The 25,395-nt window shown below is 33.0% G+C and overlaps 2 long non-coding RNA genes across 7 annotated transcripts in view; both read left to right on the top strand.

The window, feature by feature from the left end:
* Window positions 1–19,908, top strand: part of LOC140608658 (uncharacterized) — a 113,290-nt gene extending 93,382 nt beyond the window's left edge. Inside the window, exons 5-7 of one of the 6 annotated variants that reach the window (XR_012010628.1) lie at window positions 15,449–15,547; window positions 19,436–19,499; window positions 19,786–19,908. This is a non-coding gene — a long non-coding RNA (uncharacterized lncRNA). Of the gene's footprint in view, window positions 1–15,448; window positions 15,548–19,435; window positions 19,500–19,777 lie in introns of all 6 variants that reach the window. The other 5 variants (XR_012010626.1, XR_012010629.1, XR_012010631.1 and 2 more) reach the window with 5 other exon arrangements.
* Window positions 19,909–21,130: 1,222 nt separating this feature from the next.
* Window positions 21,131–24,840, top strand: LOC140608657 (uncharacterized). The gene is made up of 3 exons (XR_012010625.1): window positions 21,131–21,174; window positions 21,967–22,096; window positions 24,636–24,840. It is a non-coding gene; the product is annotated as an uncharacterized lncRNA (long non-coding RNA).
* Window positions 24,841–25,395: the final 555 nt, after the last annotated feature.

Below are 25,395 nucleotides of genomic sequence, written 5' to 3'. Positions count from 1 at the left end.
GATGTTAAGTTATTTTTAGTAAGGAATGCTTTGAGAGATTTAATGTGTATCTCCAAAAGAAGGTGGACATTGACTTTTCTTAATTAAAGCAGCTCCTATGAAAGAAATTGAAATAAGAAATTAAAATTCCTATAACTCTCTACCAATTGTAATAGCATAAAGCCTCCAAAGCTTATGTGAAAGAAAAGGCTAATTGCTATATTTAAGCTATTAATTTTTTCAAAGTTCACATTTTTAAAAATTATTTGTCCACTTAGATTACCTCCTTTCCTCATTTACCTTCTTAGTAAAAGTAGAAGTTAAAAAATTGAACATGATCTATGAATTTGACAGAGGAAAAAAGATGTATTAGAGGAGAAATGGGAATTTGTTGTACTTGGGTTTATACCCTAGAAGTGATGACTATTTCAAAATTATCTTATGTGAATAATATAATGAATATGTAAGGCATTCTGAAAAGCTACTAACAATAATTATTTTATGTTAATATTTTGTTTATAAATGGGGCCTTTTAACTGGTATGAGACAATAACCAATTTTTATAACCCATAAAGGGTATACTGTACCACCAAATGCTGAAAATGAGCTAAAATTTATAACTCATTTATTTGCGGGATTTTTTTTTTTTTAGTACATACAGCGTACAGGAACATGTATTATTCATCTAAGCTGTTAACTCATTTGCATTTTCATTAAACTGTAAAGACTATATCACTGCAATGTGAGCAGAATTTTAATTTGATTCTGTTTTGTACATAGAAACCCAAATTTCCTGGGTTTAAAACTGAAAGCATTTACTAATAGGCATCTATATATGTAAACTTACAGACATGTGCATATCTGTAATTGAGGGAAAAAACATGTAAATGAAATATCTAATACTCAATTTATTTGTTTTTATTTAAAATAAGTTATTTTCCCATAGAAGTGAATCTTCCAAATAAATGAAACATTCTCGTATGCACTGAAACTAAAAAATATTACTGTTGTTTGAAATATGTAGCTTTTTTCTTTTAAAGTCAAGTATACTGAACGTTATTCTATTATTGATGATCCAAAGACATAAATTTCATAAGCTATTAAAATTTGAAGGTTTTCCCCTAAAAATAAATGGCCACAAAGGCATGTGTTTTTTAAGTTTCATATATAGTTTTACATATTTATATATAATATAAAATATTTTTATAAATATTTATAAAATATTAGAAAACATTTTTATGGCCCCTTACTAACAGGCTATGAAAAAGGAAGCAGAGGAAGCAGCTCCTTTTTAATAGTGTTTGTCATCTTCTAGTTTGTTTCTTCAAATTTACTTAGTCAATCAGTAAATAAATATTAATTGGTATTTATGAGAAGGCACTGGAAACAGAAGGAGAAATAGTCAAAGCTTTGTTGAGGAAGGAGACATATAATAAACTGGTGAACATTAAAATGAATAGAGAAGTCTTCTGGCATTACTAAGGGTTACATTATGGTGTTGAATATTAACAACACTTAATAATTATTAACCACACTTTCATTGTACCAGATACTCTTCCTTATATGGTTTAAATAATTTGTCTTCCTAAAGGAACTTAGGAGGTGTTATTACTCCTTATTACTCCCTTTTTCCTTGAATTTGATACAAGGAAAATGAAGCAGAAATGTTAAGTCAGTAACTTGTTCATAGCTAGCAAGTGTTGAGAAAATAATTCAAAACAAAATATCCTAACCCAGGTAACCTCTCCACAAAAGTAAAAAATAAAGAAACAGTTTTGTTATTGAATAAGCATTAAACAAAAAAGAAATGTGCATCCCAGGCAAACTGTTAAGAGATTGCAAAGACATAAAGAAATCTCTCCTTATATATATAGCCCAGAGGATACAACCCATTTCATACATGTTTTCAAGACAAACAATAAAGTGGTCCTTGAGTAAGATACTTGATGCCACCATTTGTCACACATACTTCACGCTAGATTCACCTGGTAATTGAGGTGACCATCTGTTTTAGCCTATTAGATTTAACCAAAAGAAAAACAAACATATCTTTATGACAGGACGTAATTTTACATCTTGGAGTATGGCACCTGTCAAAATTAGGCTCCTAACCCTCCAAAAAAAAAAAAAAACTGGGAGATAAGAGTACTATCCTACTTAATGATTGTCTATCAAAGAGATGGTCCCCAGGTTCTTGAGAAAGGCATGCGTAGCTTGTAAAACTGGCAAAAGGCTTATTTAGCTTTAAAAAAAATGTACATAGATTTTAAGAAACAGAAAAGCCTTACCATTTTAAGTTTTCTAAAGTAAATGCTCTAAGAAAAGGGAAAGGTTGCTTTCCTTTTTATTCAACAGAAAAGTTAAGCTTCTTATTTTTAATTTGATGTGGCTTTACATAAGTAAATAATAGAATTAAGATTTGAGTTCAGGAAATGTTGGCAAAGCCCAAGCCCTTAAATACATCCCTATATAAAATTCTGCTAAGTGTATGCTTGGCTTGGAGATGACTGTCTTTTTTGCTTTGATACTTATATCATGAGAAGGATACAGCCATTTAAGCTCCAGGGAAGGAATATTCTAAGTAGATGAAACAAAAAGTCAAAAGACCTTGAGACCAAAAGAGGTTTGATATATCTAAGGGATGCAATAATAACCGGCATGGCTGGATATATTAGATGGGAGGTGGGGAAGACCATAAGATTGGACATTGGTTAAATCTTACAGGCACTGTAGGCCATAGCAAGAAGTTTGGATTTTATTTTACTGGCAATAGAGAACAATTGAAAGGTCCCTTAATCAGAGAAGCAGAATGATATCATTTTTGCTTTACAGAAATTATTTTTCTTGTTGTATGAAGAAGTTGTATTAGGTTAGGGAGTTGACAACAAAGGCAAAGTGGCCAATAAAAGGCTGTTACAGTAGTCTGGGTCTGTGATTACAGCAGTAGATATTTGAGTTAAATTTTGCCTATTTTTGGAGGTAAAGCTATAGAGCTCTGTTGATGTTTTGGTTGTGAGGTGGGAAGAAAGAAGAATCAAGGATGATTCCAAGAATTTAGTTCTAAAATAAATGGTGGTTGTTATCTACTGGCATAAGGAAGGCTTCAAGTCTAGAACAGAGTTAAGGAAGTTGGGGGGCATCAGTTTTAGCCATTTTAAGATTGTAATGTCTTTTTTTTTTTTTGTAATGTCTTTTAGATGTAGGTCCAAATAGTGATGTCAAGTTAGCAGTTGGATATAGGAGTCTGTGATTCAGGGTAAATCGTCTAAGCTACAAATGCAAATTTGAGGGTCATGGACATATAAAAAGTATGCATATAACTGTGGGATCAAGAATGAATGAAACTACCTATCCTGTGAGGGCAGATAGAAAAAAGTGCTGAAGACAGGAAGGTTCTTGGATACACATGTAAACCAAAGAAAACCTCTAAAAGAGTATTTGTCCCAGAGATAACTTGTCAAATTGAAGGGAAAAACATCTGTGTGGTAATATAAGGAGATAAGTGGAAAGCCAAGAAGCAGTGTTATGATGGAAGTGAATGAAGGGGATAAATCCTACAGAAAAGTCAAATTTGGGAAGGATGAATGATCTCTTAAGGGATTAAGAACTAAAATAGAGTACCTACTATGTTTCAGGGACCTGTTGAAATGCTTTACATATATTAACTCATTTAATCCTAACAATTAGTTTCCTTTCCCAGAGATAAGGACAAACCTTTGTGAAATTTCACAAATAAAGATAGAAGTTAATTAACTTCTTTTAGGGCATAGAGCTTGTAAGTGATACAGTTGGGTTCATATTCAAGAAGTAGGACTCAAGAGCCTATCCTCCTAACAATTATGATTGTTGGTGACTTTTTTGGAAGCAATTACACAAATAGAAGAATTTACTGTTTTCTCTGCTAGGAAATTCTTCCCCAATATCTACATATATCTCTCTCTCACACTTTTTAAGATCTCTGTACCATGTTACCTTACCAGAGATCCTTTACCTAATATTTGACCGTAACAGCTCCTTGCACCACTTAATTTTTCTTCTTGGATCTTGACAATTCTTATAATTATTATATATTTGTCTAATATTGCTATTTCTATCTGCTAGCTATTTATCTGGAAGTAAGGCCTTAAATTTGTTCACTATACTGTCACCAGTGCCTAGTCAATGGTTATGGCTAAATAAAGACTTATTGGCCAAAAGACTTATGATAAGTTAACGATGAATTAATGAATAAATGAATGAATTAACATAGCTTTGGTTGCAATTTTGACTGTCTAGCTGATTTTTGAGATTATGGATCTTTAGTTTCATTAATTCTGAAGGTCATGTCCTTCTCTCCAACAGAGTTTTGACACCCAGAGGAAAGATGGTTGTGAGAGTGAGTCAGGATTTGAGTAGCCAGAAAGGAGAATTGGAGAATCTTAAATAGAGGAAAAGAACAATTGAAATAGAAGGAAGAGTAGCGTTGATATAGAGAGTGTTAGGGGACAAATAAGGTATGGAGACAAATAAGGTATGTCCATACCTTATGGACAAATAAGGTATTTTCCCTCTCTACTGGATTGAGAGGGAAAATTCAGAGACCAGTGTATGGGAAGAATTGAAGGATTCAAGAAATGAATGGAGTAAGCGATGTAAAGAATTGAAATGAGAGAAAGTTGTAACTTGTGGAATGTTAGAATTTTAGATTTTGTAAGTTATTAACTATGATTATGCAAAGGAGATAAGGTATAAAAACTAAATGTCTAAAACTCATAAAAATGGTTCCTTAGAATTTCCCACCAGCACTAAGATCAACAAAGATAGATAGATAGATAGATAGATGATAGATAGATAGATTTAAGAGAGAGAGCACGAGAGGGAGAGAGTGCACAGGTGCATGCAGGGGAGGAACAGAGAGAGAGTGAGAAGGCGAGAAGCAGAGTAGCTACTGAGCATGTAGTCTGACACAGGGCTTGATCCCAGGACACTGAGATCATGACCTGATCCAAAATCAAGACACAGACCCTTTACCAACTGAGCCACTCCTGCCCCCAAATTTTAATTCTTTTAATCTTAATTGCTTAGGAGCACAATAATCTTTTAAATGATATTTTCTCAATTTAATGAAAGCATGCATATGCATATATAGTCATAGACATTTCACAACTTAAATGTCCAGGTTTTAAAATGTCAATAATTAAAATAAATAAATAAATAAAATAAAAAAAATGTCAACAATTAGACATTCTAATTAGAGCTGTCTCCATGTGGTTGCAGGCCAATAGGTATAGGAACATTGGTTTTGAATTATCCTTGTGTAACTGATTATTTGAAAAATTTTTATTCAGTATATTTCCTTCTAGTCAACATAATTATTCTATTAGATAGCTGGCTGGAGTGATGGATAAAAGCTATGCTATTGATCACTGCTTTCTTTCTGCATGAGCCTAAATAGGCCTTCACGAAAAGCAGGAACAACTAGCAAAAACAAAAAAACAAAAAAACAAAAAAACAAAAAAACAAAAACAGAACAAAACAAACAAATGTCTTGAACTTCATTGTTGGTTTGAAGAACTAGCCAATACATCCTCACAAACTAGCTCTAAGGTGTACATGAGTAATTTCAAAATAGTTAATATAATTGCATTTGATGAAGGATTTGGGACAATATGATCTTTAAAAAGCCCATTTACTTGTTCTGGAAATGTTCAATTTTTGTATTTCAAAAAAGTTTTTTTTCAATTATATTTTTCTATGATCGTAAAAGGGAACAAAAGTTACCTTCAATTTCTCAAATTGAAAGGACTGTTTAAAGCAATTTCATAATGTTAATAAATAGGAAAACCCATTAACATCTGATTTACTAGGGTGGTCAGGATTTGTAGCATGGTTTATTGCAGTTCGCTTAACAAATAAGGCATGCATATTGTTTTCAATTTCCTTATACTCCCAGCTGAGTAGTAAAACTATTCTAAGTAGTATAATAGTAACAATAATAGAGTAAAAGCTGGAGGGGTTTCTGGAATATCTTAAGAAATTTATTTCTACGTCTGCTGTAACAACCACTCAAGGCATAAAGTTCTTAATGTGGCACTTACAGACTTCAAGGATCATTTAAAATAAGATCTGAAACAATAAAACCACATTGTTGTAAAGCAAGAAATCACGTTAAAAATCTACATTCCTGGGAGATCCCTGGGTGGCTCAGCAGTTTGGTGCCTGCCTTCAGCGTAGGGTGTGATCCTGGAGACCTGGGATCGAGTCCCGTGTTGGGCCCCTGCATGGAGCCTGCTTCTCCCTCTGCCTGTGTCTCTGCCTCTCTCTCTCTGTGTGTGTGTCTCTCATGAATAAATGAACAAAATCTTTAAAAAAATCTACATTCCTGTATATGTAGACATTTGTTTGTATCACTTTCCTTTACCACAATCATCCCTCTTTTATCTCAAATGGGAATATTTTTATTGAAATCAGAGGGAATTCAGTTAAATCAGTAATTGTGATTTTGCATTTCAATTATAGTTTAAAGGTTTTAATTCAATAATATTCAACTTTAAATTAGGTCTTTACAAGAGCATTGATCTGAGAGCTTTGTTCCGTGTTGAAGGAGGCTTCACTCTGGAGTTATCCTGTCAGTCTGGCCTTTGGACTCCCCAAAGCTTCACATACACGTAGGAAGCAGCTTAACAGGGCAGTAGGTCATGAGAAGAAGGATTATGTATTCCTTTACTGTCATGAAATAATGTGGAATATGAATAATTTATTTGGATCATGTCTGATAGAAATTCTTAAACCATTAATTCAGGGCAAAAGAAAAAAAAAAGGGTCTTGAAATAAAATGGTGATAGCACAGTCTGAAAAGTCCAGATGGATAAGTGATTGCAGAATTTATTTATCCACTTAGCTAAGTGTTAACGATACCTCTCTTAGCTAAGAATTGTGCTTGGCTAAGAGCACTTATGCTATACAAGGCAGACCAGGTTTCTGTATTCCTAGTATTAACATTCTGGTTTAGAGAATGGACAAACACAGTAGTGGAAACAAATATACATCCATCCTTCTGATCACTGTAAAGCAGCCAGGAGGGACTAAAGTGATGACTCTTGGTTGTGCTACATGTGTTCCTACTGAGGTCAGTGAAGGCCTCTTTGAAAGTGAGACAGTATACTTGAAAGGAAATATGAGAAGGATTTAGCCATGATGATAATGGGGGAAAAGCAGTTTGAGGGAGGAAAAAAAAAAAAAAAAAAAACAAAAACCCAGGAAGAGCAAAAGAGAAAGTTCTAGGTGTAAGAAATATTTAAGTGGCAGAGTTACAGAAAGAAAGGCAATTTGATGACAGTCTAATCAGAGCAGGATCAGGGCTTATTGTGCTGTGAGGTTGGAGAGGAGACAAGGCTACCTCATGAGGAACATTATAGGTCAAACATTTTTTAGTTTTAATATAAATGTGGTGGAAAGCTAGTGAAGTGTTTGGACCAGAGAAGTTATGTGATTTGGTTCATTTTTTTTTTGGTCACTAGATTTGTAAAGAGGTGGCAATGGATTCAAGAAGTTCAGCTAAATTGCTGCTTGCAGTTTTTCGGGAGACTGATAATAGTATCTTGGCCCAGACACCAGTAAAATGGAACAAAGCATAAAAATTCTATATGTATTTTGGAGAATAAACCCTACCTGGGCAACTGGTATGTTTATTGAGGGAGATAAGTGAAAAGGAAAGAATCATGGGTGATTCCCTGTCTTTGGCATGAACAACAGGGTAGATGGGGGCATTGATGGTGCTATTTGTTTAGATGAAAAAGAGACAACCACTCTCTGTACTAAAGTGTTTGAAGGTACTGTGGGGTTTTAAATTCTATAGATGGGTTTTAAATTCTTAAGATGTATGTTCAGAAAGTTTGACAGTTTCCTGCAAGCCTGTCAGAAAGAAAGAGAATGTTTGCTTGATTATCATTAGTACAATTTGATCTCAGTGATATGCCAGTGAAGTCAGATGAATGCCAGACAAGTTGATCTTCTGTTTTCCTTATCTCCATACCATGTTGAAACACGATCAAGTTTAGAAAAACAAGACATTTCTTTCTCTTTTTGCATTTTGCTCAGTGGAACTTTTATGAAATTTGATCACATTTTAATTTTCATTATGTAAAAAATACTCCTTTTCAAATATAGGTCCATGAGATTAGACAAATGAGTAAGTTGTATAAATACTACATCAATCAAAATACAAAATGGTACTAACACCCAAAAACTTTCTTCGTGCTGCTACCTTCGTAGTACCAAACCTTGACAGCGACTGATTTTTTTTTTGTCCTAACATTGTACCTTTTTCAAAGTTGTCATATAAATGGGATCATTCAGTAGATTTATAATTTTGATCCATACATCTTATTGCATTACCAATAGTTCCTGTTTATTGCTGAGTAGAGTTGCGTTGTTTGGATATATGAAATTATCAGATTTAATAATTATGAGTGAAGTTACTATAAACAGAAGTTTTCATTTCTCTTGGGTAATACCAAGGAGTGGGCTTACTTGATCACATGGTGAGTATATATTTAAATCTAAAAGGAATCACCAAGCCATTTCCAACTTGGCTCTAGCATTTTGCATTCCCACCAACAATGAAGGACAGTTCCAGTTTCTTCATGGTCTCCCCTGTCCTTGGTATCTGCAGGTGTTTTGTTTATTTAACCATTCTAGTGTGTATGAAGCAGTATCTCTTGTACTTTTAATTTACATTTAGCTAATAGCTAATGATATTGAGAATTTTTCCATGTTCTTTTGTGCCATCTATATATCTTCTTTGGTTAAGTACTGGGCCAAATATTGCCCATTTTTAAAATTAGGTTGTTGATTTCTTACTGACATTGAGAACTCTTTGTATATTTTCTGATATGTGATATCAAGTATTTTCTCCCAGTCTATGACTCTCCTTTCATTTTATAAACAATGTTATATATATGGCATAAGTTTTCTTTGATAAAGTCTAATTTAGCATTTTTTTGCTTTTATGGATTGTGTCTCCAGTGTTATACACAGGAACTCTTTGCTCAAACCAAGATCAAACATTTTACTCTTCCAGGTTTTTCTTGTAGAAGTTTTATACTTTTAGGTTTTATATTTGGATTTTGCATGTAGATGTCCAAATATTGTGGCATATTTTCTTGAAAATATTATCATTAGTCCATTGAATTGTCTTTGTACTTTTGACAAAAAAAAACTGATTATATATATGAAAGTCTATTTCTAGCCTCTCTGTTTTATTGATCTACATGTATGACCATTTACCAATACCAATACCATCAGGTAAAATTCGTTCTGTAATATTGTTCTTTTTTAAATTGCTTGCAGGGAAAGTCCAAGAATCCTTTTAAGTGATAGGAACTTTCATCCCCAGACCTTATAAAAGTCCTAATCTAAACTCTCATCCTTTCCCACCAGAGTTTTTAATAGCTTCCTGACTTTCTGCATTCTTTTCTTCTATTCGTTCCGTAGATGCTGCTGTATTGCTTTTACAGAAGCCTGCTATCATTGTCCTGTAGCTCGAATATATACCTTAACTCCCTGTGAAATAGTCAACTAGAATCCCCTCTCCAAGACATTTCTTATCAGCCATAATTAAATTCATAGTATCACTCATTCTGAACCTCTCTTTCACTGTTTTTTAAAATAATTTTGTAATTATTTTGATATCATGTTAAGTATTATCATGTATTTGTGTGAAATAATGTTATTATATATGAAACCATTAAGTACATTATTATTAAGCACTGCTTCACTTTATGTATATTAAATGAATCATAGTCTCATACTATAGATATTATTGCTCCTACGTAAAATATTTTGAGTAACTCAGGGCTCAGAATGGTTAAATGTACTGGTAAAATAAGTCAGTATGACAGATATTAGACATAATTAGATTTTCAATTTCATTTCACCTCTATGCTTATATCACTGTTCCCTCTTTGTCTAAGGACTCCCTAACATACACAATCTATGACAGCAGGCATGACTGCTGTTCCTTGGTATACACAGAGATCTTACTGTCACCCTCATTTTGAATGTGCTTTCTCCTTCTCTGTATCTATTTATAACCTGATGATCCTTTAAGCTCATTAATGCTGCTGCTGCTTCCATAAGTCCCTCAACAAGTCTAAAGTTAACTCTGAATTTCTACTTATCTGGAATTATTTTTCAGCATTGTTCAGTATCTTTCACTTAAAAGTTGACTTTGTAATGACTTTCTCCATGTTATGTTTATATCTTAATCTAAGTTATAAGCTGCTTGTGGACATGACTTTACCAGGTACTGCTTCCGTGTACTTCATAATATCATGTACTGTTACAGATTTGTTTAGTAGCTAAATTCTGATTGAAATATTCTAACTTCATTGAAATTTTCTGCTTAACTAAGGGCTTCTTACTTCACCAATATCACTTTGTTTCATTACTTTAATACTGGGAGCATAATACTCTTTCAACCTCTCTTGTTACCATATAATATCACATCATGCACACAGATATACACATATGTATGTATATGTGAAGTTTTCTGTTTGAATACTGGTTAATATATTTTGTAGTAGAGATTATAGTTACTAGCTCAAAGACCCTACTTTAAAGGGTATAACAATGATACTTAACCCTGGTTGTATATTAGAATCATGTAAATAATTAAATATTAATTTTCGGGACACCTGGGTGGCTAAGTGGTTGAACGTCTGCCTTTGGCTCAGGTCATGATCCCAGGGTCCTGGGATCGAGTCCACACTGGGCTCCCCACAGGGAGAGTGCTTCTCCCTCATGCCTATGTCTCTGCCTCTTTCTCTGTGTCTATCATGAATAAATAAATACAATCTTAAAAAAAAAAGTTCCTTATTAAAAAAATCTAGAAGATTCTAAGGTGCAGCCAGAGTTGAGAATCCTTGGTCTGTTAGTCAGGTAGAAAACACATAGGGTAGATGATAGAACTAAGGTTGGATTTGGTAGTAGTGAATAAAGGATTCATGAGAGAGACTCCAAAATATACCTAAGTCATTTTGACTCCCATGTTTCTAATGGATTTAGTATGTTATTCTTTTTTATTACTCTGATTAGAGATCTTACTTATTTTTTAATAATATATATTGAATAAAAAATTGTAATCTGGATCTCACATAAAGCATATACTTTTGTTTTGTACAATGGATTATATAGTCTTCTGAAAATTAGTTACACAGAACCAAACATTAAGTACCAAAGCTATGCCTTAGCATAAATGACATTTTTGGAAATACTTGGAGTCTATAGGACAATTTATTTGTGACCATTGTATCTGTATTGCTAAGGCTAAGAAAAAGAATGGACTGATTATAATACTGTGTCTAAATATTTAGTCAAGGTGAATGAGATAATTTTTCAAACGCTAATGTAATATGATAGGTATTGGGACTGTATTTCTGTGATTGAAAATAAATTGATGGTGAAACATGTTTTCCTTGACTTTATAATAATAAGGATTTGTTCAGCAGTGATTACAGAGTAAGAGGAGAAATAATAAAAGGTAGGTAGTAGAAACAAATGAATTCATTACAAAAAAAGGCAGCAGACAAATAAATGAACTAGTCATAACTTTCAACATTAGGAAATAATAAGAAATTAATACATCAATAAAAATTAAAGCAGTAATTAATGTATTATGAAACATCCTAGCAGTTGTGTGGAAATGATTAAAAATGCCTTATGCTATTCTTCAAACACAAGAGAATAAAATAGAAATTTCTAGGTTGTCCAACATAGCAAAAATATAAACACCCCAACACAAAATTAGTTATGAGAAAAGGGACATAACCACAGATTCAGGAAAAGAAATAAGAAAATCATATGTGAATACTGTGTACAAGTTTATGTTGCTGGGGATAGAATAAGAAGGGAAAGCAGACAACAGTATTTGAATATTTCAAACTGGAATATGGCCTTCTCACAGTCACTTTTCAAAAATATCAGGAGGAAATTATATGTCTAAAAACAAAAGTCAATCAAAGGAATAATCTATGAGATTTTTACAATGAGATTTTTTTTCACGAGTATAATCTCCTAATAAGCTAGGTAAATAAACGTACTTATTTGGATTTTTGTTCTATTTTGCCTAGGCAGAAGTAAACCAATATTGTAGAAACAAAGTAAACCACGAATTTACCTTAACTCCTAAGACAGATATGATGGATAAGGTGCTTATGTTGTCATTACAACAGTGGGAAAAGGCCAATGAAAGAACACATCATGTGACAAGAGGAAGCAAGTACAGGAAAATGGATTGTGAGCAAAAACAATTATTTCACTTTGCAAACAAGAGAAGGAAGTCTAAAGGAAAAATAGTTATGTCAATTTTTGAACTTTTCTAGGTTCATAAACTCTAAAAATTTTATAGTCATTCAGCCTTTCTGGGGTTTTCTGCAGTAATTCTGGCTTTTGGCTCCTATTCTACTTCCTTCTTCACCATGCACACATGCTCCTGACTACCACTTACCACAGTTACTTAGATTTTTACTTTTATTCTAGTTTGCTCCATCAGTTACCACTTTTCCATCAGCTTCCAAAAATGTGTTGATATCTCCCATGCAAGGAGAGTACAGATACACACATATGTCCAATCTGCTAGGCTTAACTAAAATCGGGTTTTTTTTAATGGTTTTGTTAACAAGACATAGAAATGGGGGGGGGGGAAGAGGGAAGAACAGGCATTACATAGTAGGTGTGACAATGCAAGGGGTGTTGGAGAATATGTGTGAGATATCTTCTTGGATATACTGGGAAACATTTGCATAAAGATGTAGACCTGGCCATTCCAAGAGTGATGGCTTAGCTCCCTGCTATTTGGGCAATGAAAATTAAAATCAGAATGAGATTTATAGAATCATGTGATTAACTGAAACTCCATCTGTGCTATTTGCCAGGTGAGTGAATTTGGGCAAGATTCTTAGCCACTTGAGCTTTGGTTTGCTCTGCTCTAAAGTAGGAAATATAATAGTCTCAAATTTATGGGAGGGTTGTAGAAATTAAACAACATGAGTGTGAAAATACTTGGAAGAATGCTAGAACTATGGAAAGATTTACTATTTCCTAGTGATTATCATTATTATTAACATGTGTTTTGTGTGTTTGCCGGATTGTGATGCCAATACAAACAGCAAGTAAGGAAGATCGAATAAGAAAATTGAAAAACTTTATTCCCTTTATACAAATCAAATCCATATGATTATCTTATTGCTCAAAATTAGTATGGAATAGGGTGAATTTCAACATCCTTTTTGGTATGATTAAATAAAAGTCAAACACACACTTTACAAATAAGGCATAAAGATGTGATTATAATATCTATTTCAAAATAAGAATGAGCATCGTACTAGCTGAAAAATTAGAATCATCTTAATTAAAATCAGGAGCAAAACAAATATGCTCTTAATTATCATATCTATTAAGCAGTGTTCTGAAGTTTTAATTATTTCAATATCCAGGACAAAGAAATAAGACCTAAGAATTGGAAGAAAGAAGATTATTAATGTTTGCATATGATATAATTGCTTGCCCAGGAAAATTAAGGAACTCAACAAGAAAACTATTAGAAATAAAAATTTAGGAAGGTTGCTAACTATACATTCATTTTATATACATATATACATATACATATGTATATATGTAAGAAATAGCCAGTTTGAAAATGGATTTTATTTTCACAATGACAAAAACAATTAGATTAAATCTATCCAGGAACCAAAGTAAAAGATAAAATATAATTGCAAGTGGTTAATTATAAGAATTTGACATAATATAGTGTGGGATTTGAATCTCTAACATACCACTAATAGATAACATTTATTGATACTTTCTTAAGGCAGATGCTATTATAAGCACTTATGTAAATGATTTAATCTTCTCAACAACTCTATGAATTGGGTAATAGAATACCCATATTACAAATAAGAATACTGAAGCATGGAAAAATTAAAAATAATATGCCTAAGATCATAGCTAGTAACCTGTGGAGGTAGATGCAAAGAAAACCATGATTGAAAAGCCCATGTTTTTAGGCATCTCAGATGTGTGTATTCTTTTAGATTCATCTGTAAAGTGGGAATAATTATAGCATCATTACATGTATTATATATTACATATATATATGTACATCATATATCAAGTACTGGCATATCAAGTACAGAAAATGGTGACTATAGTTTCTATTAAATATATATATGCATAATATTTTTCTGGATAGGAAGATTTATTGTGTGATAACTCTTAATTTTATCTCCTAAGTTGAGCTACAATATGCAGTATAATTTGAATTTAAAAAAATATATGTAACATTCATTTAGAAGTATGAATGCCTTTTGTTTTTGGCAATGACAGAGTAAATTGCTACCTGGTTAGCCATTTCAATGTAAAGAACCATAAAACTGATATAATATTCGAGCCCCCAGTTTTCAAGAGTTTTGAGTGACACCCCGTGAATGCAATCTATGAGGGAAGGGGAAATCATGTAGTGAGCCCCATAGTGACCATAGCTTTTTCCCTGAGGACAGTATCCTGACCATGGATCAGCAGGCTGGAGCCCAAGCAGATCACAGCCACCCTACTGAGCTGAGGACACAGACATGGCAATCCAGGGCAGTAGAGGCAAGCTGCAATCTGTAAAATGTGGCAGGGTAGAGGAGGAAGCTATGCATATGGAGGGAGGCCAGAAGTCTCTGTAGGGGTCTTCTGTAAAAACCTTGGCTGAGGATGAGCTATCTAATATGCTTAGAATAAAACTGTCATATGTTTACAGAGAATAAATGCTTTGAGAGTGAAAGTTGAGCTGGATATCAAACAGTGCCGGGAAATTTAGAGATTTATAATTCACGAACTCAGCCAGCCAATGTCTCCATCCCGTATCACACTATTTCCCTGGCAAGACCTGACATTGACAGAATAGACCTGCTATTCTATTATATCAGAATATAAGACTGGGGCCTGCAGATTAACTTTCCCTTTATAATACAGGAGCCTGTATATTAAATTTCCTTTGCAGATCTTTATAATCAGATCCTGGTTCTGATGGTCAGCTGTCAGCCCTGGAATCTCCTGTAAACTACATATTTTAACCTATAGCTTTCCCCAACCCATTTGTAGTTTTGCTTTCTATGGTTTCACTTGGAAGCAGATGATTCCTCTGACGTATCATCAGAAGGTCGGTAGTAGCCTCTACAGCATAATGCCTACAACCTTCATTTCACTTCATCTCATCTTGTAGACATTAACAGGGAGAAAAAGGGTAACTACAGTACAATAAGATATTTTGGGAGAAGAGCATATTCACATAATCTTTAGAAAGTATATCGTTTTAATTGTTCTATCTTATTAGCAGTTATTGGTAATCTCTTACTATGCCTAATTTACAAATTAAACTTTATCATAGATGTGTATGTATAGGAAAAAACATAGTATATAGTATATATATTCACAATTTTAGGTATCTAGTGGCGGTCTTGGAATGTATCCCTCAAAGATAAGAGGAGACTACTGGAATTTACTTATTTTTTTCTGTTCAACTAATCTGTTAAGTAGGGAGGTAAGTACATGAGAATTTATTTCAGTGATAATATTTCTGTCCTTTATGCTCTCTGTTTCTTATTTTCTATCTTTCCTTTGAATTGAATGAACTATTTCAAATTCCGTTTTCTCTTATTCTTATCCTTCACTTCTCTTTTTACATGGCATTTTGTTCAACATGTTAATTCAATCATGACTTATTTTTATTCTACAATGTTTATTATTATAATTATTGTTAATTTCATGTACTTCTTGGTTTATACTTAGGTACATGCATACCAATATCTTTGCTCATAATTGCTTATTGTATCTTAGTCATTCCTTCTGGTTTCAGTGTTCTTTTGAAAATATATCTTTTAGAAGTTCTTTGGTGGGATTGAACTCTGGTGATAGACTCCTTCAGATTTTATTTGTCTGAAATGACTTTGATTTTGCTTTTTTAAGACTTGACATAAAATTCTAGGGTTGCAGTTATTTTTTTCTCCACTTTTAAGATATTTTTCAACTAAAAAAAAAAAAAGATATTTTTCAACTATCTTAAGCTTACATTTGACTGTCAAGAAATCTATTATCAGTATATTTCTCAACCCATTAAGAAGTCCATTTTTCTCTCTGGAGCCTTTTAAGACTTCCTCTTTATTTTTGTTGTTTCATAGTGTATTGTTTCTTTGTGTATTTTTATTCAAACTTGATTGTTTGCATTTCAAAAGTAAGGATATTTAGGTATTTTATTAATTCTGGAGTTTCCAATCCATTGTATATACCTATTTTGCATTCTTTGTAATTTCTTTGTTTATTATCTTGTTCATCATTTTCTGTTCAAATGTGTACTGTTTCTTTTGTCTTGTGTAGTAGGTCTCAACAACCATTGCTTTCTCCATAATTTAGGTTTAATTCATATGTTATTGCTTTAAGCATTATTTCTTTGGAAGTTCTTTTTAATTAGGCATGCTTCCTCTGGTTGCTCATATGCCTTTGTGTATACTTCTATCAGTTTATGTTTTAACTAATTAAATAAGGAAGGAATGGCTTTCTTTCCTGTCATCTCTAATTTTTATACTATCTTAGGTACAACTTTAACCACTTAGTATTTGGTGCCCTGCTTCTTTATAAAGGGGGAAAAAGTTGAATCTTAATCTTCTATAAATTGTGATTGACCTGTTAAAGTCTTATAATACAATGAAACGTTCTGATTACATATGGTTATGTAATATGTACATATTACATAATGTACATATTATGTAATGTACATTATGGTGCATGTTCTCCAAAGATGGCCTCCATCAACCGCAGGATTGGTTCCTATCCAATCCTAAATTTGGTAATCTAAAGTAATTCATTATTATATATCAAAGTTCTCTGTGTGCCCTGGGCTTAACTGGTAGGTTCTCACTTAGTGTCTTTCATGTGCTTACAGATAGTGGCTGGCACTGTGGCCATTAAAGGCTTGATTAATCTGTACATCCATGATGACCCATTTATATGACTTACATTTGATGGATAATAACAAATATGCATGTTACCCAGAGTATCTACACATGATCTGTCTATGTAGCTTGAGTCCCCCACAGCATGGGTTGGGTTCTGAGAGAAATCATTAACCTGGGAATGAACATTCCAAGAGGCCCAATCAGAAGCTGTAAAGCTTTTTATTAAAAAAAAAAAAATCACAGTTTCACTTCCTCTGTATTTTGTTGGTCAAAAAGAGTCACAACCAGGACAGACTCAAGAAAAATTGACTACAAAAAGGCACAAATATCAGAAATTGCGGTTGATGGAGGCCATCTTTGGAGAACATGCACCACTGTTTTCCCCAAGTCCCCAGTCATATCCGTTCTATTTGTGATATACTCTTATCCTCCTCCAAAGATATCCAAAGAGCGATCCCATTATACATTAGTTTCAAGAAGGATATAATCATCAAAATAATAATCAGATGGTAATAATACAATTCCTTAGAGTAGAGGATTGGTTTCCTATTGCTACTGTAACAAATTACTCCACATTTAGTGACTTAATATAATAAAAATTTCCTTTTTTTTTTGGAAAATTTTATTTATTTATTTGACAGAGACTGAGAGCAAGAGAGATCACAGAGGGACAGGGAAAGGGAGAAGCAGACTTGCTCCTGAGCAGAGAACCCAATGTGAGACTCAATCCCAGGACCCTGAGATCATGACCTGAGCCAAAGGTAGATGCTTAACTGACTGAGCCACCCATGTACCCCACAAATTTATTTTCGTATGGTTATGGTGGTTAGAAATCTACAATCAAGATGTTGGCAGGGCTGCATGCATCCTCAAGGCTTTAGGGAGAATTTGTTTCCTTGCCATTTCCAGCTTCTAGAGACCACCTGCATTCTTCACTTGTGGGTTCCTTGCTCCATTACTAAAGTCAGCAGCATAATGTTTTCTCTTTTCTCTGACTTCTAGCCTTCCTCTTATGAGAACCCTTGTGATTACTTTGGGCTCAATCTGATAAATCAGGATAATTTCTCCATGTCAAAATTCTTATGCTCATTTGTGAAATTGCTTTTGCCATGTGACGTAATGTATTTATTCAGAGGTCTGGGGATTAGGGCATAGCGTCTTTTGAGAAACATTACTTAGCCTAACGCAAATGGTTGCTGGTAGGTTATTTCTAGAATAATATTCTCTCAATCTGAACTTCAGACCCCAACAAACAATGGTGATATAGAGATAGGTTATTGTTATTTAAGAGTGGTAGGACTGAGGGATGACTGGGTGGCTCAGTGGTCGAGCATCTGCCTTCGGCTCAGGGCATGATCCCAGGGTGCTTGGTTCAAGTCCTGCATTGGGCTCCCCATGGGGAGTCTGATTCTCCCTCTGCCTATGTCTCTGCCTCTCTCTCTGTATGTCTCTCATGAATAAATAGAATAAGAATCTTTATTAAAAAAGTGGTAGGAATGAGAGCACAGAGCTAATAACTTGTGCATAACAGTTCTCAAATCCAGCCAGACATGGTACCATTTCCTTCATTTCCTTGATTATATCTCAGTATTATTTCCTGGAAGTTATTCTCCATGATTCTTAGCTGGTTATTTTCTATATGTAGGCTCTTAATTCTACAATCTGGACCCTTGACTCCACTTTCTCAATCAACCGTTCTTTTTTTTACAAGAAATCTGTGACTTTGTAGTTTCCTCAGCCTGATTCTTTTCTATAAATGGTTCTGGGTCCAAAGGATGTACTTCATATTTAATTATCTCTCTACATTTTGGGGCAAGCTACCAGTGTTTCCTCGAATACTATATTCTTAAAACCTTCATGATCTTCCTATCACTATCATAGATTTACTCATTAGACAAAAGCCATGGTTAACATGTCTATCTTTAATACAGAGCCTTCCCTTGCCAGAATGTGTTTGAGCAATTCTTTTAAAATTCTTAGAAGCATTATTTCCTGCTTTAGTAAAAAAAGTTAATTCAATACAAGTACAGAGATGGCTTTTGCTCATAGGTTGTACCACTAATTAGTAGGCTCAACTTTACAAGGAGACTGGGGAAAATGAAGGCTGTTAGGTTGTTATAGAGGAAGCACATCCAGCCTTTTTTTAAAAAAAAAGCTTTATTAAGGTATAACTGACATAAAAATCATATATATTAGTTATACAACTTGATGTTTTGATACATATGCATACACTGTGAAATGATCACCACAATCAAGCTAATTGACATATCCATTATCTCTGCAGTTACCATTGTATGTGTTTGTATGTGTGTTGAGAAGACTTAATAAGATATATCTTGCTAGTAAATTACAAGTATACAATACAGTACTGTTAACCTTGTTACCATGCTGTACTTTAGATTTCTAGAATAATTCATCTTGTGTAACTAAAACTTTGTGCTCTTTGACCAACATCATTCATTTTCCCCGCTCTCCAGCCATGGCAACCATCATCCTACATCTACTTCTTATGAATTTGACTACTCTAGATTACGAATATAGGTAAGATCATACAGTATGTCACTTTCTGTTTTTGCTTATTAGTATAATGTCCTCCGTATTATTGCGAATAGCAAGATTTCCTTATTTTTAAGGCTGAATCATATTCCATATTGTGTGTATTTGTATATATCTATATCAGAAGCATTTATGACTACTTAAGAGGGCCAATGGGATGGTCCTTAAATCATTTTAAAGACTTTTTCCCAAGATTTCATTTATTTATTTATTATTATTTATTTATTTATTTATTTATTTATTTATTTATTTATTTATGAGAGACAGAGAGCGAGAGAAGAGAGAAAGAGAGAGAATGGCAGAGACACAGGCAGAGGGAGAAGCAGGCTCCATGCAGGTTGCCTGATGTGGGACTCGATTCTGGGACTCCAGGATCACTTCTTGAGCCAATGGTAGGTGCTAAACCGCTGAGCCACCCAGTGATCCCCTCATTTTAAAGGCTTAATACATATTTCTATAGCTAAGCTGTTAAGTGGGACCATATTTCCGGGACATTTCTTATTCTGAGAACCCTTTTCCATTTAGAGAGATTGAGAATAGAATGCTTTTAAAAAAAAAAAAAATCAAAAAAAAAATTAAAAAAAAATCAGAAATCCTGAATTCTAAAATTTGCTTGAAAATGGAACAATTTATTTTCAGCTTATTCGTCTCTATCTATACCTTATCCGAAACCAGGTGATACTTGTAACCAAGTGGAAATGTTGGCCAAATTTACCAGTTTATTTAGTACATTTTCTGTTTTCCTTGTTATCAGCAACAATGTCACTAACTTTTTAACTATTATATAATAGAGGTCATCTTTCCTCCAGAGTCCTAGAAAAATGTTCTCACTGTCCTTGCAGCTTCCACTAAATAATCTTCTTGATACTTTCAGGCCTCCATTAGCCACCCAATCCTAAGGCTAATATCATATAGTTTAAGGTTTTGGTTTTTTTTTTTTTTTTCTAGTGTAATACCACATCCTAGGTACCAATTTCTCTTCCTCTTAATTATGCTTCGTAAAAAATCATGTGAAAACTTAACTGCTAAAAACATTAAGAAAATAATTATCTGTCATGATTGTGTGCCTTAACTGGGTTCAGCTAAATAAGCACTTGGGCTCTCTTATGCAGTTGTCATCAAATAACGTTTGGAGACCTAAAAGGCTTAATTAAGCAGTATGTCCAAAGAGGCATCACACACATAGCTACTTTTGGTTGTTGGCTTTGATCTCAGAATGTACTATAAACTGAAGTGATTCTATTGGATATAGACTGCAATCTCTCTGTCACCTGAGCTTTGCACAGAATTATGGTTGGATTCTAGAGGCTACATCACAAAAATTTTAGAAATTGTGAGTTAGAGACCCAGTTAGAAATTGTGAGTCTTCTTATGACCAGGCCTCACTGCGATGTATTGGTCAAGATTAAGTCATCAAGCCAGATTATAGTGAAGAATACTACTCTAGGACATGATCACTAGGAGATGTGGTCAGTAGGAAGACCATATTGGGAGACTAGCTATCACATGAAAATTATTAGTATCTTAATGTATATTATAAGTAAGCTTTGTTGAGTGTTTTAAAATTCTCCAGAGATTGATGTATAAATTGTGATGTAATTTTATTGGGTTGTTTCTAGATTTCCAGAATAAAGAACAGAAATTGTGCGATAATTTTCATGTGAGTATTTTTAAATTTTTTTTTGTTTAGGAGTTGATATCAACTTTGCCTTTTTATTTTCAACTATATCTTTAAAAATTATGAGTTTTTATTGGCTTCAGAGTATCCTTGGAATAATATTATCAGTTTTCTTAAATTTCTTTCAGATAATATTTATGGTTATATGTTATTAAATGAAAAAGTAGGAAAATAAAATAACATATGAAACATGTACATAGGCACATAGTAAGAACTAATAATTTTTAGCTTAAGTAAATGATCCTTTTCCCATTTATTAAATGTTTGAAGTCTTTTCTAATTTTTCTCCAACATTCAGTATTACCTCATAAATATGTTGTAAAGATTAATAACTTAATTAACAGGCATATGGAGGGCATTTTTGAATTCTCAAAGAAATGTGCTCTAAATGATAATGATAATGGTATAATGATTATTTTCAAAGGGAATTGACTTTTTTTGAGGTAACTGATTAATTGTGCCTAAATTTAGTCAATTATACTTCTTTCTGAAAGGTAATTCCATTCTTAACAGTATCAAGGTCTATCTTATTCATATCTTCTTAGCGATTTTTACTTTACTAGGTTTTTCTTTTCTTTTTCTTTTTCTTTTTAAATGAATCTTTAATTTGTAAATCTTTCTTTTCTGAGGTCCAAATTAACAGAGAAATTAGAAAAGTAATGTAAATGGAAGGCAACATATCTGCTCTCTTAGGCCACAGATTTGTTTGTTTTTTTATTTTTTATGTATAAATTGAAATTACCCACTCTATCCTGCATGCTGTTCAACTTGCAGATAAAGATCTTTCACAGACCAAATGGAGGAGGAAGGAGTGTCCATGTTCTGTGCCCTGAGTACAGATTCTCTAAAAGAAAGAGAAAAGGATAAATTGTATGTGCTCAGTTTTTTTCCCAAAAATCAGTAGGTGAGTCTTTCCAATATCAGAAATGAATGAGGAAGAGGAGATAGGTTAAGAGTTTTCCTTTCCAGTACTTTCAAAATGTCCAGATATAATAGACAAAGTAGGAATGCTAGATGAAAATGATTTCCTTGACCAAAATTATGTAAAGGATTTCATTTTTGTTTAGTTTTTCCAGATATTTAATTGTAAATAATTTATTGATAGTAAAAAAACAAAGAGAAGGTAAAACCTATGAAAATAGAATATATACAAATTATGGGGCTAAAGGTTATCCATGAAAAGAAAAAATTATGCGTAATACATAAATGGGATGTTTAAAGTTATTCTAAGATAGTAAACACTTAAGAAATCTCTGATTATAAAAAATTTATGTTTTATTAGATGCATAATATCTTTATATTTCTGTAGAATAAAGAAGTGATAAAATATCCTTGACTAGAGTCAATTCATAATTTGAAAACAAAATTAGATAAAGTTCTCTTATGATTGCATTCAAAGTAGTAACTTTGGGTTTTCTAAACCTTTTTCCTATACAAGTTGTCATATTACTTACCAGTATAATTTGCTCTTACAGTAAGGATGTCAAAACATAAAATGAATATATGTAGAAGAATTCTCCAGCCATGATCATTAAAATTATTTTATAACAATATAAAACTGTCTCTTTTAAATTATTTGTGTTGTGATTAAAGGAAAAAAATCAGCTAATAGACAAAAACTAAGAGGATAAAAGGAAATTTCATCATTCTTGAGTATTCTTTCCTTGTAAATGGATTTTTTCAGTAATTTTTAAACAAAAAATTAAAATATTTTGAATAAATGAATTTTTTGACCATAGGCACACCTTGCTTATAGGTAATCGGTTTCATTACATGCATCTCTAACCCCTTTAAAGAAGTTTTATTTAAAAGTCTATGGCAGGGCAGCCCAGGTGGCTCAGCGGTTTAGTGCTGCCTTCAGCCTGGGGTGTGATCCTGGAGCCCTGGGATCGAGGCCCACATCAGGCTCCCTGCACGGAGCCTGCTTCTCCCTCTGCCTGTCTCTCTCTCTCTCTCTCTATCTCTCTCTCTGTCATGAATAAATAAATAAAATCTTTAAAAAAATAAATAAAAATCTATAGCAAATGAACTTAGTTTAGTCTTGGATCAAAGTATTCTTATTCTTCTAGCAAATTTCTCCCCAAAGCATTTAGATGCAGTATATTTCTCTATTTGGTATATTCCACAAGTGTTATTGAATTTTAGACATCTAAATCTAATGGTCAGATGTTAACTTTGTGAAGATTTACCAATCATTTGGATTTAGATCTTTGAATTATCTCATTTGACAAGATAAATATAATTATGGACAGGACAAATAAGGAATTAAATCACAGTACCTTTAATATTTAATGTATCTTATAAATCATTTAGAACACTTCTTTCACTTTGTAAAACTTAAGTGACTTTTCCAACAACTATAAGTATTTACTAAGAGAATGAGTATTCAAAATGTTTCACTCTAGAGTATTTTCCCCACTCTATACAATGCTCTTTTGAGAAGGCATGAAGGGTTAAGGACTTACCAAGTATTTTATATGTGCTTTTCAAGAGAGAAAGTATGAAAATCAAGCTGAAACACAAAATGTAAGCATAGAGACATAGAGAAGATGGATTACTCATCTATGATTTAGAAAATATAGGCTCATTCAGCTTCTCATGAATCATGGATGTTAACAGTTTCCAAAAGATTAATGTTAGGTTTTTATTAAGAATTTCAGCATATTCTTGATTATTTGGACTTTGAAATTTAATGACACAATTGAGAAAGAAAATCAGCGCAATTTCAGCTTAAATGTCCTTTTCTCTAATTTGACCTCCATCACAAGTATAAAGAACTCATGATGCTTTGAGGATCTGGAAACCTGTACCTATGAGGGCAGATTTCAATTTAAAAGGATTATGCTCCCAAATGCCAGAGCTGCCAGCAGCTACGTATGGGAAGCTGTTTTGGGACATTGTTCCTAAAATTATTGCTTCTAGCAGATGGCTTATCCACAAGTGAGGATGATTCAATACTTAAAATGATGAAAAAGATGGGACTTTTGGGGGTGAGAGACACTTACAACACCCAGCTTGTTGAACACCTTATATTGATATAAAATCTCAACAGTTAACACACTAATGGGAAAATACTTCCTCCACCTCTTCTAATGCTTTTCTTTTTTACAAATATGATATATATTGAAAATCATTGAGGGTATTGTGAACTACCACTGACATAATTTTCCGAGATTTTCATATACTAGATTTTCTGTTCTCATATGGGCACTAATTTATTAATTTAAGATTGTGATATATTCCATGACAAATGCTTTTGAGAAAATGGTTTGTTCTCTGCTGAATTCTGGGTAGCTTATTGAGACAGTATCATGCTAATTAAAATGCACCTAGGAAAGCATCACTGTGGTCAGGACTTCAAAGATGGTTAAGACAAATTAATATTGTTGAACCCAAGAGATATATTATAAATTCCTCTTTATGCTTCCTTTATTTCTTTCAAGGACAATTTACCCCCTACAGACATAACTGATCTTTTAAGTTTCTTATTGTCTCCTCCGGAAGAGTATTTTAATTCTCTGCTTAGCAACTGCAGACTTATTTTTTGCTGCATTTTAATTTTTGGAACCCAAACAACATGACATATCTCAATTTACAAGCTTATCTTGAGAATTAGAAATTAAGAAGAATTTAAAAGGAGGTAAGTTGTAATTTAGAAAAATGTGGCAAGCAAAGTAAAACTATGACTTGATCATTACATTTACCAAATGAATTTAAAACATTACATGTAAATACAATTACTTATGTTAGAAATAGTTAATTTCTTAAGAGGTCAGTTCAAGGTTAACTTTATTATTCTTTGATTTTTCTTCATATCCATGAGGGTTTTTTTTATGTTTAATATAGGTATAAGAGGTTATAAAAATATGAATACATATCCTTTTTTGGAAAAATATAGCTGATGACAAATATTTGTTTCTGACTCTCAGGACTGGTCGTATAGAATAGTTAATATTCCTAGATTTAAGTAGAAATTGAAGAAAGCATATAAATGGGAAAGAAAAGATAGTAAGAACTGAGTTCTAGAAGAATATGGCTATTAAGTGAGGCAGTGTCGTCTAATGGTTATATGCTTAGTATCTGGATCGAACTGCCTTGCTTTCTCTACCCTTTCCAGTTGGCATTTGAATTAATCCCTTAGGCATCATTTCCCGACTAGTGAAGTGGAGAAAATAACAGTAACTGGTGTGTAAGATTCAATGG

Source organism: Canis lupus, chromosome 18, assembly GCF_048164855.1.
Source record: "Canis lupus baileyi chromosome 18, mCanLup2.hap1, whole genome shotgun sequence".
NCBI lineage: Eukaryota > Metazoa > Chordata > Mammalia > Carnivora > Canidae > Canis > Canis lupus.
This window is presented reverse-complemented; position numbering and strand designations above follow the sequence as displayed.